Here is a 15610-nt window from a genome sequence, read left to right on the forward strand (position 1 = left end):
AGGCCTCCGGCCCGCATCATGGACGTCCAGAAGCTTACGGGGTCACTAGCCGCCCTTAGCCGCTTCATCTCAAGACTGGATGAGAGGGTGCTGCCCTTCTTCAGGCTATTGCGGAAGTCCGGTCCGTTCTCTTGGACCGAGGAGGCAGAACGAGCCTTTCAAGAGTTGAAGCAGCACCTTGTGTCCCTACCAATACTGGTAGCTCCAGAGCCAGGTGAGCCATTGTACTTATACATTGCGGCGGCTTTAGAGGCGGTGAGCATGGTGTGGGTCGCCGAAAGGACCGCACAACATCCCTAGGGGAGTCAGAAAGTTCCCCTAGGAGACGGTGGTGGTTCGACCACCACGATATTGATGGAAGGCCAGGAGTTTGAGGACTTGGGACCAACCGCAGGGGTCCGAACCATTCAAAAACCGGTCTACTACGTCAGCGAGGTCCTCCATGAGGCAAAGACCAGGTACCTTGAGATGCACAAGCTTATCTATGCTATACTTGTTGCGTCCAGGAAGTTGCGCCACTATTTTCAGGCACACAGGGTTGTGGTGGTGACCTCCTACCTGTTAAAGGCCATCCTCCACAACTCTAACGCCATGGGCAACATCGCTAAGTGGGTAGTGGAGCTTGCCGAGTTCCAACTGGACTTCCAGCCTCGCCATGGTGTCAAGAGCCAGGTCCTAGCTGACTTCATCGTAGAGTGGACCCCATCCCCGAGTGCTCCTGGGGGTCTGGATCCTGATTCCGACCCCACATCTGCAGAGCCTAGGGTTCCAGTCTTCACCGAGCCCCACTGGACGCTCTTCTTTGATGGATCCGCTCGTCGGCAGGGTGGCGGCGCTGGAGTGGTCCTCATCGACCCAAGTGGAGATCAAGTAAAGTACATGGTGCACCTTGAGTTCAAGGCCACCAACAACATGGCAGAGTATGAAGCACTGATCTTCGACTTGTCTGCGGCCCTATCCCTAGGGATCCGCCAGCTCCTCGTGAAGGGGGACTCCCAGTTGATTATCAAGCAGGTCCGAGGAGAATGTAGCTGCAATGAGCCTAGGCTCGCAGCTTACCTCATCCATGTAAGGAAGCTGGAAGAGGACTTCATTGCCCTGGAACTGCAACATGTTCCTCGGGCTAACAAATCAGCGGCAGATGAACTCTCCACGAGGGCATCAACTTGGGCACCCGTGCCCGAGGGCGTCTTCGAAAGACGGCTACTGAGACCTACCACCCAGCCTATCGAACCGGGTGAAGGGGGCGAGACTAGCACCTCAAAGCTAGCGGTCCCGGTGGCGTTCCATCTGCAGAACCCACCAAGGATTGTGTGTGCTACAGAGGGTCCTGCCAACCTCTTAGCGCCACAGCCAGTATCTCAGAGTGGTCCCGATGCATGGATCTCCTAGGTCTGGGACTACCTGAAAGAAAATATCCTTCCTGAAGATCATGTGTCCGCAGAGCGCATAGTGCGGTTGGCTAAACGATACACGGTGGTAGAAGGGGATCTATACCACCATGGCGCCAATGGCATTCTCATGCGGTGCATCACCCAGGAGGAGGGCCGTGAGCTACTCGCAGAGATCCATGGAGGAGAGTGCGGAAGTCATTCATCATCCCGCACACTGGTTGGTAAGGCCTTCCGGCATGGCTTCTACTGGCCAACTGCTCTCCAAGATGCAGCCGAGTTGGTAAGGTGAGTGCACCTAGAGGGGGGTGAATAGGTGATCCTGTAAAAAACTTAAACTTATAGCCACAAAACTTGGTTAAGTGTTAGCACAATGGAATTAAGTGGCTAAGGATCAAGCTCTTGTGAAACACAATGGTCACAAAGAAAACAAGCACAAGAGACACGATGATTTATCCCGTGGTTCGGCCAAGTATAACACTTGCCTACTCCACGTTGTGGCGTCCCAATGGACGAGGGTTGCACTCAACCCCTTTCAAGTGATCCAATGATCCACTTGAATACCACGATTGTTTTCTTTCTTATACTCTTTCCCGTTTGCGAGGAATCTCCACAACTTGGAGTCTCTCGCCCTTACAACAAAGATCAAAGTGAAAGCACTAGAGTAAGGAAGGGAAGCAACACACACAAATCCGCAGCAATACGCACACACACAGCCAAGACATGAGCTCGAATGAATCGCAACAAGTTCACCACCAGAACGGAGCTCAAATCACTAAGAAAGTCAATCAAGTGCGCGGAGACGGAGTGTGGAAGATTTAGAATGCTCAAAGTATGCTTGGGTGACACCTCCATGCGCCTAGGGGTCCCTTTTATAGCCCCAAGGCAGCTAGGAGCCGTTGGAAGCATTCCTGGAAGGCAATTCTTGCCTTCTGTCGGGTGGCGCACCGGACAGTTCGGTGCACCACCGGACATCAACTGTGCATGGTCCGGTGCGGATCTCCTTCCTAAAATAGCACAGTCGACCGTTGTGGAATAGTAGCCGTTGGCGCACCAGACACTGTCTGGTGCCCCCAGCCGACCGTTGGCTGGGGCCACGCGTCGCGAACGGATTGCGCGGCCGACCGTTGCGCTGGCGGCCGTTGGCTCATCGGACAGTCCGGTGCACCACCGGACAGTCCGGTGAATTATAGCCGTACGCCGCTGAAGATTTCCCGAGAGTGGCCAATTCGCCGGAGCTGGCCTGGCGCACCGGACACAGTCCGGTGCACCATCGGACAGTCCGGTGCACCCAGACTGAGCAGCAGTTGGCTGTACACAGCCAACTCTTTTCCAATCCTTTACTTTTCCTGATTCTAGCACTTAGACAAATATATTAGTACATAAAAACCAATGTACTAAGTCTAGAACCATACCTTCTTGTCGATTTGCACTTCATCCATCATTTGGCATATAATTACTCACTCAATATGTGTTTGGGCACTTAATCACCAAAATATACTAGAAATGGCCCAAGGGCACATTTCCCTTGCAATCTCCCCCTTTTTGGTGATTTATGCCAACACATCACAAAGCAACAAATAGAAGTGCAACATCAATGCAATTGAGAACAGAAATAGTCTTTGACACGATTTGACATATTTGGATCGTTCTTCGCCACCACTTGGTTTGTTTTTGCAAATCAAATTCATTTTCCTATCTCTAAGTTAAACACACATGTTTAGACACAAAAGGAGATAATCCAAGAGTAAGAATGATTAAGAGTCAAAAACTCCCCCTTTTTCCCATAATCAAACATTCTCCCCACTAAAGAGACCAAGTTTTGATAGTAAGAGTTATTTTGCCAAATCTAAAGTTCTACTCTACTCTTTTTCAAAAATTTCACAAGTGATAGCTGATCCATTTGCTTTGGCCTTATTTTCTCCCCCTTTGGCATTAAGCACCAAAACGGGATCAATCTTGGCCCTTAAACCCCATTGCCTCACCAAAATCGTCAATTACGATAAAAAGGCAATAAGAGTATGGGGATGAACTTGGAGTAAATTACCCTCTCATCAGAGTGCAGTGGAAGTCTTGCATGGTCCAAGTTCACCTTTCCCTTTTACTCCACCTTTGAGACTAGATTGAGTAAACTCAAGCACACGGTTAGTTTCAAAGGGTCAAGTTGAAGCACATCTCCCCCTAAATGTGTGCATCACTTACACATGGACTTTTGAGGTCCGGGGATTGCTTGTACAACTTGAGCACCATAAATAAACCACAACATGCATAAAGGAACAGATCAAAGACATAAAACACATGTATGCTATAGATCAATCCAAGTTATGTGAATCTAAGACATTTAGCTCACTACGCAGCCTGCAAAAGGTCTTCTCATCTAAAGGCTTGGTAAAGATATCGGCTAGCTGGTTCTCGGTGCTAACATAAAACACTTCGATATCCCCCTTTTGCTGGTGGTCTCTCAAAAAGTGATGCCGGATGTCTATGTGCTTAGTGCGGCTGTGTTCAACAGGATTGTCCGCCATGCGGATTGCACTCTCATTATCACATAGGAGTGGGCTTTGCTCATATTGTAGCCAAAGTCCCGGAGGGTTTGCCTCATCCAAAGTAGTTGCGCGCAACACTGTCCTGTGGCAACATACTCGGCCTCAACCGTGGATAGGGCAATGGAAGTTTGTTTCTTAGAACTCCAAGACACCAGTGACCTTCCTAGGAATTGGCACGTCCCTGATGTACTCTTCCTATCAACCTTGCATCCAGCATAATCGGAGTCTGAATATACAATTAAGTCAAAGGTAGACCCCTTTGGATACCAGATTTCGAAGCAAGGCGTAGCAACTAAATATCTAAGAATTCGCTTAACGGCCACTAGGTGGCACTCCCTTTGATGAGATTGAAATCTAGCACACATGCATACGCTAAGCATGATATCCTGTCTACTAGCACATAAGTAAAGCAAGGAACCTATCATAGACCGGTATGCCTTTTGATCAACGGACTTACCTCCTTTGTTGAGGTCGACGTGTCCGTCAGTTCCCATTGGTGTCTTTGCGGGCTTGGTGTCCTTCATCCCAAACCGCTTGAGCAAGTCTTGCGTGTACTTTGTTTGGGAGATAAAGGTGCCGTCCTTGAGTTGCTTTACTTGGAACCCAAGGAAGTAGTTCAACTCACCCATCATAGACATCTCGAATTTCTGAGACATCACTCTACTAAACTCTTCACAAGACTTTTGGTTAGTGTTGGGGGCCTTCGGCTTCCGAAGGTCCTCAAAAACATGATTTAACAATGTTTCTGGAGTATAATACATGAGCAGGTACCTTCGAACTTGGACCTTTCGGACTTGAGTCAAAATCACAGTGTGAAGAAGCACAAGGAACACGAAGGATGGAACGAAGCCGAAGCTGTGCACAAGGGAGCTTCGACGTGATAATAGAAAAGGAAACCGACTTAAAGGGGAAAAGGCCATCTAGACCCCGATGAATTACTGTAGAATTATTAGCAAATGTAAAGGTCATTAGTGTAATTCTACATGGGCTGCGTACGCTGGCTTGGCATTTGCTTTTGCGTCACGCTTGTACTCTTTATCTTCCTTCAAGCCGAAGGTACACTTGTAATAAGTTATCATTTTTATTTATTCATAGTAATAAAATAGAAATAATTCAATAATAATAACATATTCAATTGTTCATGCTGTTTATTATACTTCATATGATTTCCTCTTCATTTTTATATGTTGTGCTTACGAAGGTAAGTCCTTCGTAACCTTCGTCCGAGAGTCGTTATATCCTAAGAGAAATAATGCTCCGAAGGACGAAGGACTTTAACGTTTAACTTTTTTTGTGTTGCCTTGCTCTTAAGCCGAAGCATTTGAGAGCAAGTGACCAATATTGGCGCCCACCTCCGGTGAACCCTTTTTGACAACCTTCGGCAAGCATCGACCTTCGTCATGCCGCCAAAGAAAGCTTCAGCAACAGGGGCTGCCGCTCTGCAGCCGCTGGACCCGAACCAGGAGACCCTTTCTCTTCGGGAGGCCCGAAGCCAGAAGAGGAAGGCCACCAGTCCAACGCCTCAGGAGGACGACTTGGACCAAGAAATCAGGAATATAGAGATGTTGCATCAACAAGTGCAAAGGAAGAAGGAAAAGATGGATCGGCTAGCTGACCTACAAAGGTAGATAGATGAAGCCTCTGAAGAAGTTCGTCATCTTACTCAAGATGAGCAGAACGGAAGGCCCCAGTACAGAAAGCTTCACCAAGAGGGCTTCGTCAACGAGGATGACTGGTATGAGGATTTATATCATGGAAACTTTGCTTTTGATGATGCTTCTCCTCTGTCATCAGAACTGCAGGCTACACCTTGGCCCCCGTCTTACAAACCACCTCAGCTCCCAATGTATGATGGACACTCAGATCCGAAGCAATTTCTGATGAGCTATGAAGCAACCATATCTTCATATGGTGGCAATACTGCAGTCATGGCGAAATCCTTCGTCATGGCAGTCAAAAATGTTGCACAAACCTGGTACTCTTCTCTTCGGCCAGGAACAATTACATCATGGAAAAAGCTGAAAGACATGCTCATCACCAGCTTCCAAGGGTTTCAGACGAAGCCAGTCACTGCTCAAGCTTTGTTCCAGTGCACTCAGGATCACGAAGAATACCTTCAGGCGTATGTCCAAAGGTTCTTACGACTGAGGGCACAGGCGCCAATGGTGCCTAATGAAATTGTTATTGAGGCCATGATTAAGGGGCTTCGGCCAGGACCTATAGCCCAATACTTTGCTAGGAAACCCCCTCAGACCCTGGAGAAACTGCTTCAGAAGATGGATGAATATATCCGAGTAGATAATGACTTTCGACAAAGAAGGGAGGAAGCTTACAGGTTCTCCGAAATGACCAGGGGCTTCGAAGGGAGAGTCCACCCTAGGCACGTCAGATCAATTCACTCTACTCAGAATGACGACAGGGGAAGTCAGCAACAGAGGCCGCAGTATTCCTCCCAGGCTTCGGGGCAGCAACAGAGCTATCCTCGACCCCCAGCTCCAAGGGGTAGAGGCGCTAGGGGCTTCGGAGGAAGGTTTGGGGATCAGCCCAGGAAAATTTATTGCCTATTCTGCGGTGAGGACAAGGGCCATACTACCAGTATGTGCCATGTCACCATCCAGAAATAGAAAGAGATAGCAGAAGTTGCAGCCCAACAGAGCCAGCCGAAGCAGGTTATGCATACTGCTTCGTACCACTCACCGTACATTCTAGAGTATGTGGGTAACCATCCTGCAGTTTCTGTTGCTTCGGCAAGCCAACCTCAGGCATCTTGGCAACAGCCTCCACCTCCACCACCAATGCAACCCGCTTATCCCCAAGGCCAGCAGCCAGAAGGGAGCCAACACACTCAACAGCAGCGAGACTTCAGGGAGCAGTCCGAAGCTCGCACAGTCAACAGTACTGTGCCAGAATCGAAGCACATCTAATAAGATATATCCTACCTCTGAAACAGTTTTTACATTTGTTATCATTTACCTTTTTCATTAAAGAGCAATCATTGAAAGCTTAGTTCTTTTGTTGTTTTCAATTTCTTGTAATAGCTTCGTTACTATCATAATGTAATATACCTTCCTCATAAATCGATGAAGTTCCAAAAGTTTTGACGAAGCAACAAAAAGTCGTTTCAAGGAACGCATGGCAAGTCTTTGTCGGAGAAACAAAAGTCGTTCTTAAGGGAACGCAGCGTAAGTTTTCTGCTCAAAAGTCATTCCAAAGGGAATGCAGAGCTTGCAGCGAAAAATAAACGCTGATACCGCCGAAATAAAAGGCGAAGAAGCTCCTAAGGGAGGCTTGCAGCGAAAAATAAACGCTGATACCGACGAAATAAAAGGCGAAGAAGCTCCTAAGGGAGGCTTGCAGCGAAAAATAAACGCTGATACCGCCGAAATAAAAGGCGAAGAAGCTCCTAAGGGAGGCTTTGATACTGCCGAAATAAAAGGCGAAGAAGCTCCTAAGGGAGGCTTACAGCAAAAAGTCAACGCTGATACACCGAAAAATAAGTGGTGAAGCCGAAAAATAAACGGCAAGGAGACTATGTCCTACTATGGGAACGTATGTGTATCTTCGGCACAAATATCATTTTGCATATCATAGCATCATCACATCATTCGCATAACATAACATCATACATCACATTGCATTAATGGCAAAAAGAAGGGAATACAATATCAATCTTCGGAAATTGTTTCAAAGAAATTGTGCTAAGGCACAAAACAAAGTTTGAAGATGTACAGTTTCATCAACTTTAGTATCAGAGGAGATCTATTGCTTACGAAGCATAATATTTTCACGCATATGGATATTCTTCACGAAGCACGAAAAGAAGGGAAGGTGTTTTTTCGCCAAAGGCTCAAAAGCGGTATGTATGTAAAATTTCATGCATCGTAAAGAACTGAATTACATACAGCTTATATATTACTTTCAAAACTATAGAATATTACACACTTTGTTCAGCAAATATTACATCAATATTCCAAATGTTTTTACAACAATAGCTATTCTTCTTTTAAAACTACTTCCGCAGCTTCGTTTAGTAGTTGAAAAACAACTTTGTCCATAATAGCTTTGGCCATCTTAGTAATTTCATCTTCCTTTTTTGCTTCGGGATCGGCCTGTAACCTGAAGGGCTCCGGGGGAGGAGATAATTCGGCTGCGATATAAAACATGAATAAGTTCGAAGTCACAATAATAAAACATAAAGTCAAAAGCAATTAGACAATACCTATCCGCCTTTCAAGTTCTGCAGTTTTTTCAGCTGCCTTTGCTGCTTCTCTAGCATCGTGGGTATCTTTTTCACTTTTCTTTATAATTTCGTGAGCCATCCCTCGGCCACCATTTTCCCAGATGTCGGTGAAAAACTTTCCGCCAACAAAGCTTGCCTCGGCCGAGGGGTCCCTTGTATCTTCAATAGAGAACGCGGCTTCGGCTTGGGCTAGAATCTTCAAATGCTCGCAACCTGCCTTCTCCAAAATAGCCGCAATTCCCCTGGCACCTGAGAAGGCACAGACATCACCACGACCACTTAAAACTTCCTCAAAAGCTTCGGCTTCACCGTTGATCCAGTCGATTGGACCTTCAGGATCGCCCAGTACGAAGTTGCCTTCATTCGAATATGCACCAACGCTGGCGAAACTAGTCTTAATTTTTCCCACACATTCTATGGATTTTTCATAACATCTTTCTTTTGAAGACCGAAGTTCTGCAGTTGTTTTCTCCCAATGATTTTTCCAGTAATCACTGGCGTCTCGGTCAGCTTCGGCAATTGCACAATTTAATTTCGCTTCAGCCAGCTGTTTCTGAAGATCTTCAATTTCACACTTCTGGGCTTCAGTTTGGGCTTTGGAAGTAGCTTCGTCTTCTTTTATTTTATTAAGCAATGAGTTTAATATTTTATCTTTCTCAAGACCTTCGTTCCTTAGCTCAATTACTTCGGAACGAAGGTTATTCAACGCCATGGTACATCCCTCGTCTTCAGCGCTTTTTGCGCCCTGAGGGCATTGCTAAGAATAAGGCCCTGCAAAAGGAGTGTGGTATTAAGAATAAGCACATGATTTTTTTAAGTACAAAAATTTTATTTTCTCACCTTTAAGCTGTTGTACGCTAAACTGTCAGCCAATTCATCTTTTGATAACACTAAGAGCCCATCTTCTAGCGTCGGGAATCCGAAGCTTCATGCCATCTCCCGGCAGACAGAGATCTCCTTGCTGTCTGGGAGACAATACAAGAAGTCTTGTTCTCCGTTGCCGTTGAATATCAATGCCCCTTTTGGATATTTTAATTTCTGGGCATAATGATGAGCTTCTCGCTTTTCCTCTTCAGATAGCATTTTGCCCGAAGCATGTCGTACAATATAATCAGGTACTTTGGAAGATGCTTCGGGAGTTGAAGAGAGAGTTTTTTCAGGCAGAATTTCTCCTCCAGTTTCCAAGGATTTCTCCTTGGCAGGCTCTGAAGGTCCAGCTTTGATCTCAGCCTGGTGCTTTGTAGCTTCGGCTTCAGAGGCTGTTGTCTCAATTTGTGCTTTTTGAGCTTCGAAAATTTTCCTCGGAGTAGAGCTTGAAGGCTTTATTGTCTCCAGTACATCCAGAACATTAACCATCCTTTTTCTTTTGGGGGTCATTGCTGGACCTTTCTGGGTTTTTGGCACTTCAACTACTGCCGAAGGACTTAAAATTTCTGATGTTTCTGTTCCTTCAGCTCTCGGCTCTTCAATTTTTTCAGCCTTCGGCGTTGCAGTCAGCTCTTCAGTTTTCTGCGCAGGTGTAGGTTCTTTGGCTTCAGTAACCGAAGAGGCCTCACTTACAAACTCAGGCACTAAGGCCGGTTCAACAAAGCGCGGTCGGTGAGTAAGGACTTTCACCTTTTTCCTCTTCGGCACAGGCTCGCTCGGAGCAGATGAAGCATCATCTTTCCCGGAAGTTGCATCTTTTCTCTTTCGCCCCCGTAGCGGGTAGCGGTAGTCAGGGTACATGAACCCAATAGCATCAAAAAATCGGTTGAGTTTTTTCTTCTTCCGGCCTCCGAAGGCCGCAGATAACGCAGTATCTTCTGCCTTCGAGTATGGCCCAAGCAGTTCATCGCTTGTAGCTTCAATGCATTTCAGCCAATCATCATCTGGCTCAACAAACTTACCCTCGTATCTGAAGCTGAACTTCATCCTAATCAACCCACCTTCGTCAGACTTGGTGATAGTCTCCTTTGGCATTTCCCACTTTTCTACAAGTGGCCATACTCTGAAGGCTATGTGCTCCTGGATTAAATCCCTTGTCCCGATGAAAGAGCAAACTACGCTGAAGGCCCTCTGACATTCTTCGGCTGCCTTGTCAATATCCACCTTCGGTTTCCGAAGGCCGAAGCGCTGCCAGATAGGGTGCATGATGATATCTTTAATATCTTCTCGTGCCTTCAAATCGTTTTTCACATAGAAGCATTCCTTCATCCAATCTTCGGGCCATCTCTTCCGAAAAGTTGGCACGGGACAGCTTGACCCAGAACGAGCACCGAAGCTATAACAGCCAAAATTGTTATGATATTGCTCTTTACCCCAGGGTTTCGTCTCATATAATAGCTCGTGCATATTGCAGAAACTTTTTGCATTTGGCTCCAAGCCCTGGCTCCTGACGGCCCATACGAAGATTCCCATTTTTATGATAGCTTCGGGAGTAAGTTGATGAAGGTAGACCTGATATATCTTCAGAACTTCAACCACAAATCTGTTTAAGGGGAACCGAAGCCCAGCTTTAAAAAAGCTTCGGAAGATCACGACTTCATTCTCTTCGGGAGTAGGCACAGTCCTCTCTCCGTCATCTGCCCTCACAGTAGACATGTCTCGAAAATATCTTCCCCTCATGTTATCAAGATGACTTTGTTTAATACTCGATTTTCCGAAGACTGTGTGACTTGGTCGCCACGGTCGATCTTCGGACTCTTCACCCCCACTTTCTACATCATAACTGTCACTTTCACCGGTATCTTCAGATAAGCCTTCTAAAATTTCTCTAGTAATCTTCTCTGTATTTGTTCTCGCTATCGATTCAAGAAAGCCCAGATTCTTCTCCTCAGAAAGGCTCAGTTTCATTTCAGCAACAACTTTATTTTCCTGAGACATCTTTTCGAAAATGCTGAAAATGTGCTCTTAGGGCCGAAGCTAAAAAATTTAAAAAGTTGGACAAGCGTTTGTAGGCAAAGAGCTATTTGAGCAGGCAAAGCAGATGGCAAGAAAGCGTGCCAAATGAGCTCACGGTCGGATCATATTTATACGCCTAGGGCGTTGCAAGTGGGAGGGTCCCGCTTGTCATTGACTGTTGCTATTCTAGCAAACGGAAGGTGTTTTTTCGGACCTTCGGCTTAGGGCCTTCGTCCATATCGCAATCTGAATTTATCATCCTAACAAATTAATATTGCGAGGGGCTACTGTTGGGGGCCTTCGGCTTCCGAATGTCCTCAAAAACATGATTTAACAATGTTTCTGGAGTATAATACATGAGCAGGTACCTTCGAACTTGGACCTTTCGGACTTGAGTCAAAATCACAGTGTGAAGAAGCACAAGGAACACGAAGGATGGAACGAAGCTGAAGCTGTGCACAAGGGAGCTTCGACGTGATAACAGAAAAGGAAACCGACTTAAAGGGGAAAAGGTCATCTAGACCCCGATGAATTACTGTAGAATTATTAGCAAATGTAAAGGGAATTAGTGTAATTCTACATGGGCTGCGTCCCATGTCTATAAATAGATGAACAGTGCTCCAGTACTGTTCACGCTGACTTGGCATTTGCTTTTGCGTCACGCTTGTACTCTTTATCTTCCTTCAAGCCGAAGGTACACTTGTAATAAGTTATCATTTTTATTTATTCATAGTAATAAAATAGAAATAATTCAATAATAATAACATATTTAATTGTTCATGCTGTTTATTATACTTCATATGATTTCCTCTTCATTTTTATATGTTGTGCTTACGAAGGTAAGTCCTTCGTAACCTTCGTCCGAGAGTCGTTATATCCTAAGGGAAATAATGCTCCGAAGGACGAAGGACTTTAACGTTTAACATTTTTTGTGTTGCCTTGCTCTTAAGCCGAAGCATTTGAGAGCAAGTGACCAACAGTTAGTAGAACCAAATATTATGTCATCGACATAAATTTGGCACACAAATAGGTCACCATCACAAGTCTTAGTGAAAAGAATTGGATCGGCTTTCCCAACCTTGAAAGCATTAGCAATTAGAAAATCTCTAAGACATTCATACCATGCTCTTGGGGCTTGCTTAAGTCCATAGAGCGCCTTAGAGAGCTTACACACATGGTCGGGGTACTGTTCATCCTCAAAACCAGGGGGTTGCTCCACGTACACCTCCTCCTTGATTGGCCCGTTGAGGAAAGTGCTCTTCACATCCATTTGGAATAACCTGAAGGAATGGTGAGCGGCATAGGCTAATAGAATGCGAATAGACTCTAGCCTAGCCACAGGAGCAAAAGTCTCCTCGAAATCCAAACCTGCGACTTGGGCATAACCTTTTGCCACAAGTCGAGCCTTGTTCCTTGTCACCACTCCATGCTCGTCTTGCTTGTTGCGGAACACCCACTTGGTTCCCACAATGTTTTGCTTTGGACGTGGCACCAGGGTCCAAACTTCATTTCGCTTGAAGTTATTGAGCTCTTCCTGCATGGCCAACACCCAGTCCGAATCTAGCAAGGCCTCTTCTACCCTGAAAGGCTCAATAAAAGAGACAAACGAGTAATGCTCACAAAAATTAGCTAATCTAGAGCGAGTAGTTACTCCCTTGCTTATATCACCCAAAATCTGGTCGACGGGATGATTCCTTTGAATCATCGCTCGGATTTGAGTGGGAGGGACCCGTGGTGCTTCTTCTTCCACAACTTGGGCTTCGTATGCTCCCCCTTGATCACACGTCTCATCTTGAGGAACCTGTTTCTCATCTTGAGTTGGGGGGTGCACCGTCGTTGAGGAAGAAGGTTGATCTTGCTCTTTGTGTTCCTGTGGTCGCACATTTCCAATCGCCATGGTGCGAATTGCGTCCGTTGAAACATCATCTTCATCTACATCATCAAGATCAACTTGCTCTCTTGGAGAGCCATTAGTTTCATCAAATACAACGTCGCTAGAGAGTTCAACCAAACCCGATGATTTGTTGAAGACTCTATACGCCTTTGTATTTGAGTCATAACCTAACAAAAACCCTTCTACAGCTTTAGGAGCAAATTTAGAATTTCTATCTTTCTTCACTAGAATATAACATTTACTCCCAAATACACGAAAGTATGACACGTTGGGTTTGTTACCGGTTAGAAGTTCGTACGACGTTTTCTTGAGGAGGCGATGAAGGTAGACCCGGTTTATGGCGTGGCAAGCTGTGTTCACAGCTTCCGACCAAAACCGTTCGGGCGTCTTCAATTCACCAAGCATCGTCCTCGCCATGTCTATAAGCGTCTTGTTCTTCCTCTCTACCACACCGTTTTGCTATGGTGTGTAGGGAGCGGAGAACTCGTGCTTGATTCCTTCCTCCTCAAGGTACTCCTCCACTTGAAGATTCTTGAACTTGGACCCGTTGTCGCTCCTTATCTTTTTCACCTTGAGCTCAAATTCATTTTGAGCTCTCCTTAAAAAGCGCTTTAGGGTCCCTTGGTTTTCTGTTTTATCCTGCAAAAAGAATACCCAAGTGAAGCGGGAAAAATCATCAACAATAACAAGACCATACTTACTTCCCCCGATGCTGAGGTAGGCGACGGGTCCGAAGAGGTCCATGTGAAGTAGCTCCAAAGGTCTTGATGTGGTCATCACATTCTTGCTATGATGAGAACTTCCCACCTGTTTACCTGCTTGACAAGTTGCACAAGGTCTATCTTTTTCGAAAGTTACATTGGTTAGACCTAACACATGTTCTCCCTTTAGAAGTTTATGAAGGTTCTTCATCCCAACATGTGCTAGACGGCGATGCCACAGCCAGCCCATGCTAGTCTTAGCAATTAAGCATGCATCTAGAATAGCCTCCTCCTTCGAAAAATCAACTAAATAGAGTTTGCCGTCTAGTACACCCTTAAAAGCTAATGAACCATCACTCCTTCTAAAGACAGACACATCTACATTGGTAAATAAGCAATTGTAACCCATATTACATAGTTGACTAACGGACAACAAGTTATACCCGAGCGATTCAACTAAGAACACATTAGATATGGAATGCTCGGATGAAATAGCTATTTTTCCCAGTCCTTTAACCTTGCCTTGATTCCCGTCTCCAAAGATGATCGAATCTTGGGAATCTTTATTCTTGACGTACGAGGTGAACATCTTCTTCTCCCCCGTCATGTGGTTTGTGCATCCGTTGTCGATAATCCAGCTTGAGCCCCCGGATGCATAAACCTGCAAGGCAAATTAGGCTTGGGTTTTAGGTACCCAACTCTTGTTGGGTCCTACAAGGTTAGTAACAATAGACTTAGGGACCCAAATGCAAGTCTTGTCTCCCTTGCATTTGGCCCCCAATTTCCTAGCAACCACTTTCTTATTTTTACATGAGAGTACAAAATCAGTGTTGCAGGCATGAAAAATAGTAGCAGATTCATTTTGCATTTTCCTAGACACATGATGAACAACATTTTTTCTAGGCATATTTCTACTATACACAAAGGAAGAACTTGAAACAATCATGGCATGTGAATCATAAGCATTATAATTTCTATTATAATGAGCATTCCTAGAAAATTTTCTATCATAAATAAATGCATGATTCTTTTGACTACTACTAGCCATAGGAGCCTTCCCTTTCTCCTTGTTGAGAATGGGAGCCCTTTGACTTGTTAAGTTCTTGGCTTCCCTTCGAAAGCCAAGCCCATCCTTAATTGAGGGATGTCTACCAATGGTGTAGGCATCCCTAGCAAATTTTAATTTGTCAAAGTCATCTTTGCAAGTCTTAAGTTGGGCATTAAGACTTGCCACTTCATCATTTAATTTTGCAATAGAAGTAAGGTGCTCAACACATGCATCAATATTGAAATCCTTACACCTATTACAAATCACAACGTGCTCTACACAAGGACTAGATTTATTAACTACTTCTAGCTTAGCATTTAAATCATCATTCAAAATCTTCAAGCTAGAAATAGATTCATTGCAAATAGATTACTCAGAAGATAGTAATTCATTCCTGTTAATCTCTAAGGCAAGAGACTTTTGAACACTAACAAATTTGTCATGTTCCTCATACAAAATGTCCTCTTGCCTCTCTAGCAGTCTATCTTTTTCATTCAATGCATCAATCAACTCATTAATCTTTTCTACTTTAGCTCTATCTAATCCTTTGAACAAGCTAGTGTAATCTACTTCATCATCACTAGAGTCCTCATCACTAGAAGTAGAGTACTTAGGAGTTTCTCGAGCGTTTATCTTCTTCTCTTTTGCCATTAGGCAAGTATGGCGATCGTTGGGGAAGACTGACGACTTGTTGAAGGCTGAGGCGGCGAGTCCTTCGTTGTCGGAGTCGAACGAAGAACAATCCAAGTCCCACTCTTTGCCAAGGTGCGCCTCGCCCTTCATCTTTTTGTAGATCTTCTTTTTCTCCCTCTTCCCATTCCTTTCTTGTTCCTGGTCATTTGTATTATCGGGACAATTTGCTATGAAATGACTAGTCTTACCACATTTAAAACAGGAGTGCTTTCCC

The sequence above is a fragment of the Zea mays genome, chromosome 1, assembly GCF_902167145.1.
Source record: "Zea mays cultivar B73 chromosome 1, Zm-B73-REFERENCE-NAM-5.0, whole genome shotgun sequence".
In the NCBI taxonomy this organism is placed as follows: domain Eukaryota; kingdom Viridiplantae; phylum Streptophyta; class Magnoliopsida; order Poales; family Poaceae; genus Zea; species Zea mays.